This window comes from Rhineura floridana, chromosome 5 (assembly GCF_030035675.1).
Source record: "Rhineura floridana isolate rRhiFlo1 chromosome 5, rRhiFlo1.hap2, whole genome shotgun sequence".
NCBI lineage: Eukaryota > Metazoa > Chordata > Lepidosauria > Squamata > Rhineuridae > Rhineura > Rhineura floridana.
Genome location: NC_084484.1, coordinates 155612257 through 155620574, shown reverse-complemented (window position 1 = coordinate 155620574; position 8318 = coordinate 155612257). Strand labels below are relative to the sequence as shown.

The 8318-nt window shown below is 43.2% G+C and overlaps 1 long non-coding RNA gene across 1 annotated transcript; it reads right to left on the bottom strand.

The window, feature by feature from the left end:
• Positions 1–457: 457 nt before the first annotated feature.
• LOC133385977 (uncharacterized) lies at positions 458–7859 on the bottom strand. Its single transcript, XR_009763040.1, has 3 exons — positions 7717–7859; positions 5497–5674; positions 458–772 (listed from the first exon to the last, which is right to left on the bottom strand). It is a non-coding gene; the product is annotated as an uncharacterized LOC133385977 (long non-coding RNA).
• Between the last annotated feature and the right edge of the window lie 459 nt (positions 7860–8318).

The window sequence follows — 8318 nt, the reverse complement described above, 5'->3', positions numbered from 1 at the left end:
ACACCATTGCTCTGATTGGTTCAGTTTTCCCGGGCTTTCCCCAGACATTCGCGCACATGCGCAAAAGTGGATATACATGATTGGCTGGGAACGAGGGAAGGGGTATGGGGAAACGCCCATGGACCGCCCACAGCTCTAAAGTCCATGGTATTGCATCTGAGTGCCTTACGGTACAGTGGATGATTCCCGATTTAAAAAAGCAAATCGCATTTTTTGCGGTAATGCAACAGCGGATTTAACTGCGCGAAAATGCGCAAAAGCGAGCAACGTCATATGGATAACCAAAAAATAATGAATACACAAAGCGATCATGTCACACATTATACGGTCGTCTGGATGAGCCCTGGGTATACGTTTGGAGGAGCCTCATGTACCTGAAGCATCCTCAGATTGAAGGGGAGGGGAGTTATTTCTTCATATTGAAGGAGGGGATGATTTGCAGCAACAGTCAGAAATGTATCTTTGCCTACAAACTGCAAACTGTATTTATTAGTACAAATATAATATTTTCCAAGATGCTACGGGGAAAAAAATCACAGAAACCAGACATCAAGAGTTAAAATACATGTTACAGTTGTTCTTAGCTATGATTCAATTATTTATTATGTCAATCTTGTAAAATATTTAAACCCATTTCTTTTGTGATTAAAAGAAAAAAACCAGAGCACTGTTGCAGATAATGGATGATATTCTTCTGTAGGGCACAGATGGAGCATTCCATGCTTGTCTTCATTTCATTGGACAGAGGGTAAGAGGTGTGAGCAGTGTTGCACTGAAACAAGGAGAAGTTATAAATAGCTTATGATAGAATTGCCAACCCAAAAGAAAAATGGGGGGGGGGAGAGAAACTTTAACTAAAGAAGAATTGGCCTAACTTCATCACAATTAATTCTGCTTCAGCTTTCATTAGTGGGCCGAGTGTGGATGTCAGCATTAAGTCCCTTCATACTTGCTACCTTTCCAAAACATTCTATATACCCATGTCAATCCCTAAAAGCTTTGCTTTCACGTTATACAAATACATAATTAAGAATTCCAAAAAGAGTTGGTCGTAGTTATGCTTCCTTCTCTTCATGATCATCATCACAACATAGCCTTACTTTTGCTTTTAGAGCATGGTGCTAACATATCCCCACCTCCCAAATGCTTTCATTACAGATATAGGTACAAGATTCAATCATCAGTGTATATTGTGCCAGCAAACTCTACCAATGGCATGAGTCTTATGCAAGATGAGTCCCACTCCTTTATAAAAACCAAGAGTCTTGTGTTTCAAAGGGCTGCTCATGGCAGAATTAATCATCACGAGGGAAAGACAGAGTGACCAACCCCATTCCCCTTTGTGATATTAATGCAAGGGTTTGTGGTGGGGGCATTTGCCGGAAAAATTGGTAGGTTGGAGGAGGTGTTTAGGCTTTCCCTTGCCTGCAGATTCTCACCTGCAAATCCTTCTCTCCTCCAGGTAATGTCATGACCCCTGAATCCAGCAGTGATCTGCACATGGAGGCTGCAGCGGTACCAGATGGGGAACTGCTCAGGGCTCAGAGCAGACTGCTGATGATAAGGAGACCATTTCACCTGAGGCTGTTGAACAGGATGCCCCAGAGGAAACTGCCAGACCACCAGGGCCTGTAGCGCCAGAGCCTGGATCCTCATAAGAACCTTCGCCTGAGCCTGGAGAACCAGAGGCCTCCCACCACACATCACCAGTCCAGTAGTGCAAGAATCACACTAGGAGGGAAGTTATGGAACAGAGGAGGAGTGCCATCTTCAGGTCAGCGAACTGGCCCTTTAAGGCTCTGGGGTTCTCTATAAGGGGGTGGAGCCTTGGGGAGGTGGTTTGGAGGGCGAGGTGGTTTGGAGACGGAGGCTTAAAGGGCATATTCTGTTCTACGTTGGAGCTGGAGCAAGTTGCTCACTTTGAAGCTATCCATGGGGCCGGCAGCCTCCACCCCAGACTTTTTCTGTAGGATCTGGCATCAGACCAGAACACAACAGATAATTTTTGAAGGGTATTGTCCAACTAGTGGGGAATCTTTTTCAAACTGCAGGTCTCATTTTTACCTGGGAATCCTTCTGGGGGAGACATACTAGTAGTAGATGGGGCCAGAGGCAAAAGTGGGTGGAGCAATGAGTGTAAATATTATCTTTGCACAGTAGGCTAGTTTCTACATACAGTAGGGCCCCACTTCTCTGTGCCCGGTTTTCGGTGTTCCGTTAATACGGCGCCAGTGGGGTGATCAGCTGGAGGGGGGCTGGACCTCCCTGCACTCCAGCTGATCGCGCCGGAGGAGGGGAAGATCTGATCTTCTCCTCCTCTGGTGCGATCAGTGGGTTAGGTTCCAGACCCCCATGCTACAGCTGATCCGCTTTTCAGCAGTTTTCACTTTCCAGTGGAGGTCTGGAACCTAACATGCCGTATGAGTGGGGCCCTACTGTACACAGTCACACAGCCCTCTGTATCCTCTATCCAGGCAACTGAGAGGCATTTGCAGATTTCAAGGACAAATTCCAGCCAGGCAAAAACACTCACGGGGGTATGAAGTAGGGCTAGTAAGGGGTGTGCTCTGAGGAGAGGGCGTGTGGCCATGGAGAGTCCTGAGGGCCCAACAGAGAGGCCCAGAGGGCTGTAATTGGTCCATGGGCCTGAGGTTTCCCACCCAGCTAGGCATTGGAATGTATTGCCTCTAGTATGCCTTTAGGCTAGTAGAATTACCATTAGAAGATCTCCCCACTCTCTATTTCACATGATCTGATGGGGATCTGAAAGCAGCCCCCTCGCATGGAATGATGGCACAGGGCTGTAACTCGGTGGACAGGCCTAGGAGAGAACTCTGAAATCCCGGAGAGCTGCTGCCAGTCAGCTTCGGCAATACTGAACTTAAATGGACCAATGGTCTGGCTCAGTATAAGGCAACTTCCTGTCTTCCTACGTCAAGCTACCATATTCTGAAAACTGTTCAAAAACAACAGGGGCCCGTCCTGGCCAACAGAGGTAAGGGGGAGTGGGGGGAGTCAAGAGCTAGCGCTACTTATCCATGGAGCAAAGGCACCTCTGCTGCTGCTGCAATTGCTGTGCACTGCCCACTGAAACTGCAGAAGCCCTTGGGAATGCAACTGTGGTGTTTCCATTTCCTTTCCAAGGGAAATTGTACAGCAAAAGAAATGGCTGCCCTGCATCTTTTTACATTCCTAGCAATGCCACTGAAAAGCAATCCCAAAGGCTCTGGGTATTTTATATATGTGATTCGTGAAGGATACTTTAATTTCCACATCTGTAGATCCAATGAGAGAGCCACCCTCCCACTTTCTGTGGCATATTAACAACACTCATAAGCAACACATGAGAGCCAGTAGGGCACGGTGGTTGGACTGGGACCAGGGTTCAAATCCTCGTTTGGCCATGAAACTCACTGAGTGACCTTGGACCAGTCACTGTCTCTCAGCCTAATCTAGGTTGTTGTGAGGAGAAAATCAGGAGGAAGTAAACCATGTTTGTATGCCACCTTGAGCTCCTCAGCAGAAAGGTGGGATATAAATGTAATAAATAAGTAAGTAAGTAAGTAATAGAGCCAAAGGTAGCACATTTGGGGGTGAATAAGTCCCATTGAGTATAATGGGGTTCAGTTCTGAGTAAAAGTGAATAGGACTGGGCTTCAGAACATGTTCTTCAGGTCAGCTGGGAGAAGGAGGAAAGCCCATTGGTTGTCAAATATAATGCTCTCATTTCTATGATTAAAGTACTGCCCAGGGTTTTAAAGAGAACTGTCTTTATGAATGAAAAACAGTTGTAAAGTTAACTTCTCTTTTTTAGAAATTAAAAGGAAAAAATGTGTTTTCAAGAAACCACAGGCTGATTCTTGGACCAGTGTAAATATCTCTCTCCCTTTCCTGTACGTGTAAAGTCTCTCATTAACAAGCTGAGTGCTACCATCAAGACACTATAGCAGCTGGCACTGAATCTGAGAATAGAATTATTCATTGCCATGGTTACCAATACTGGAAATATTACCTTCTGCTATCAGTGTAAACAAAGATCCTTTCAAGACAGCCTAAAAATTAGAGAGCTTTAAAACAATTAATGAAAATTATACATTGTACAGGGGTGAAATTTACACATTCTGTAAGCTGCACAACTTTCCAGGAAGGGAACAGAAGGGAAGGGTTCTCCTATGATCAAGCCACTAATCCAGGATTAAAGCAAGCCACATTTTGGGAAGCTGAAATGCAAGTTCAACATAGATAATTTATCTGATCAATAGAACAGAAACAATCCTTTAAAAAATGTGATTGATGAAATGTAGACATGGGTCCTCAGAGAACAGCATCTAGCATAAGGAACATATTATTTTTCTGAGTACAGTTTACTTAGATTCATTAGCGAAGAAACCTTAAGAGTGAAATAGGATTGCTTCTAGGATGCTGCTGTTGATTTCTTTCAAAGTTGAAAACTTGCATGAATGCAAATGAATTGTCTTCTGTGAACCAGGAGTAGTCTCAACTCTCATCACCACCGTTACCGCTTCTTGTCAGAAATAGCAACCATAGGTGGAATGATTGGGGCCCCCTCCAGACTGGTATTTTATTCTGGGTGTATTCTGCAATGTGGTTTTAACACAATAATAGTGTATTGGTGGTGGATTTATTCTGCTTTAGTTTGTTCTGCGATGCTTCCCCAATGCTATCACATTATTGCTGTCTGGAAGGGCTGTAGTAGCACAACAAAAGCAGGGCAGAAATAAACCAGAATGTTTGTGGAATAAAACATTACAGGATTTCAGCAGGAAGTTATGAAATATGCACTGATTGGAAATGAAGCAATGTGACCTCCCCAGAACATTTGCAGACACTAACAGTATTGAGAGTGGGATCATGTGTGGCTGCCCTGATAGCATCATGAGCACAAATAATCACAAATGCGCAATGAAAAGGTCATTTGGAGGAGTCCTGGCTTTACCTTTCAGTTTGTGTCCACCCAGTAAGACTTTCTAGTACAGGGCAGGGAAACCTGTGTAGCCCTCTAGATGTTGCTGGACTGCAATGATCATACCTGACCATTGGCAATGCTGGCTGGGGCTGTTGGGATTGGAATCCAACAATATCTGGAATACCACAAGTTCTCCAACCTTGTCTGCAATCCAATACATGTCTACTCAATAGTAAGCTTCATTGGGTTCAATGGGACTTACTCCCAGGTAAGTGTGTATTAGATTGCAGCTCTTGTTGTTGTATAATCTACTGCAGCCTATCCCAACCAGTGTGCCTCCAGATGTTGTTGGACCACAACTCCCATCAGCCTCAGCCAGCATTGCCAATGGTCAGGAAAGATGGGAGTTGTGGTCCAACAACATCTGGAGGCACACTGGTTGGGAAAGGCTGATCTACTGCCTAGAACCAGATGCCAAATTGTAGCACTTTGGAGGATACGTAGCCTAAGGAAGGACTTTTCATTATTGTGGTGACCCTGTATTGGTTCTAACTAAGCTACTATCCTACCTTGTTGTTGCAATGTCTGCCTCCTTCCATGTCTGCCGTGTCCCAGGTCCTCATTTGAAGCTTGGCTTTGCATCCTGCATGGTCTCAGTTCTGCTCTCAAACCAGACCTGCAGTGAGGCCAAACTGCTCTCAGGAAGGATCCCATTTGGAGGCTCAGATTGCTATCGTGCCTGCTAGTCTGTAATCAAAGTCAAGTCAGACAGCCCTTGACATCAACACAAATTCATTTCTCACATGAATAACAAGGGTTGGTTGAGGGAAGATGGAAAGTCAAAACTGAATAAAATTAGAATGTCTTCCAGAGGTGGACACTGCTTCCTGAGTCTTTGAACCATAGCCATAAAATAATTATACAGTTGAGGGTTCCAAGGTGACTGAGGTGCTTGGTGGCTATGGTTTGCCAGCAGTCTTGAAAATTTGGAAGATGCTATCAAAACCAGACTGGAAATGTATGAAGATTTTGCATGAATTCGGATAAAGACTCTGATACAAAGACACACAAAGCCTGGCCCCATCTCATTCCTGTATAGCTACATCAATCTCGCTTCTTTTATGTATTATACTTATTTATTTAAAACACATATATGCCGCTTTTTATTCAGGAATTCCAAAGTTGTGTACAAATATTAAACACAGTAGAAATAATGCTAAACAATGGCATAAAAACCAAAATACAGAGTAATATAAAACAATCCATTGACAGCCTATGTCAACTGTATACTGATGCTAATGTTTGGGAAATGCCTTAAAGAAATAGGATTTTAAAACATCTGCCAAGAGACCATATATCAGATGAAAGGCTGTTCTACATAGTGGGTGTTACCACTGTAAAAGCCTTTTCCCAGGTGGTCTTTAGCAGAACAGTATGGGAAGAGGCACTTTGTCAGTTAACTGGGCCCCAAGTTATTTAGGGCTTTATAAACAAGCAATAAAACCATAAACTTGGTTTGGTACCAAATTGGCAGCCAGTGCCCTTCTTTAGTAGGGGTGTTCCATGCTCACAGTAGGCTGTTTCACTAACCGAGCCACTGCATTCTGTACCATCTGCAGCTTCTGAACCAAACTTGAAGGCAGCCCCATATAAAGCACAGTGCACCAATCCAATCTTAATGTTACCAGTGAGTGGGATCGCTGTGGTCCACCTATCCCTGTCGAGGAACAGTTGTAGTTGGCACGTGAGCTGAAGGTGATAAAAGATACTCCTAGGCCCTCTCCAGATAGCCTTTTTATTCCACTTTTATTGTTCTCTTGATGCTATCGAGGCAGTCACATACAATCTCGCTTTCAATCCTGTTTGCGCCGGCAAATGTTTTTTGAGGTGGTCACACTGCTTCACTTCTATACCATAACTTTCTGCTGAAAGCCTTTAACTTCTTATATAAAAAATATTCTGGTTCATTTTTGTGCTGCTTTTGTTGTGGTATAGTCCCTCCACACAGCACTAATGTGGTAGCATTGGGGAAGTGTCACAGAACAAACTAAAGTAGAATAAATCTACCACTAATGTACTATTATTTTATTTATTGATTTGATTTATATCCTGCCCTTCCTCGCAGCAGAAGCCCAGGGGGGCAAACAGAAACGCTAAAAACACTTTAAATCTCCAAACTGCTTGCCTGCTCCTTCAAAGGGAGTAAAAGTCACCTATTTCCTAATTCTGGGAACCATGCATCCACAGGTCCTCCATCTTATGGGGATTCAGCTTCAGTTTATTAGGCCTCATCCAAGCCATTACTGCCCCTTTACTACATGTTAACAGTTCCACTGAGAGGGTGCAACAAATTACATGCTTGAATGGGAACCTTTTGGCCTCTCCTTGCAATGTTCATTTGGAGGAATAGCAATGGACCATTAACAACGGGATTCCCCCCATACCACTTGTAAGCTGGTTTGGACAGGTTTTGCTTGGCAATGCTGAATATACACATTTTAAAATAAATAAGATAAAATAAGCTGCCCAAAAGGCAAGGCTGGGGTAGAGGAATCAACTTTTCTTTCTCTGTTATCCAATGTAATTAACAGTGCAGTTCTACTGAGTTTAATAGATTTACTCCCAGGCAAGTGTGTATAAAGTGCACTCTAAAATACAAATGTTAATGCTTCATTTAGACTAGTAAGGCCTGTATTTAAAATGTTGGCCCTGTCATCTATCAAAGCAAATGAAACAGAAAAGGCTAGCAGAGCAAAGCATTCCCCATTATTCATAAATAATATAATTACCAATTTGGTTTCTCATGACATTAATTTCAGAACTGAGTAATCCTTCTTCCTGTAAATGTCACAAACGGAAAGAGAAATGCACAACTGAAGCAGCGTCTATAAAACCGAGAGACAATCAACCAGACTAAGCCAGAATTCTGGGGTTTTGGAACATTTAGCTTTGAAGTCAGGTGTTCTGGATTAACTGGATTATATGCAGAACAGGCTGAGAAAGGTTAATGGAAGACTTCTGTGGGTTTCTATGTAAAATGTTACATTTTAGTTTAACAGAGTGCTGGGAGCTTTGGGTTCAGATCTCTACTCTGCAAAGAAGCCCTCCTGGTCAAGTCACTATTTCTCTTGCTCTGCTCCATCCAAAAAATGAGAATAATACTGACCTATATGACAAGGCTGTTCTGAATTGCAACAAAATAAAAGTGTAAATCAATTTATACATGCTAAAAATGATAGGCACACTTACCCATTTGAAGTCTTCTCAAGGACTGACGGCAGACCCATTCTTTATGTTGATACACCAACCTGGGTGTGAGCTAATGACTGTACACATTTCAAGTCCACAATAAAGCTATTCAGGCCTCAGTTCTAAAACTTGCCACATTTCT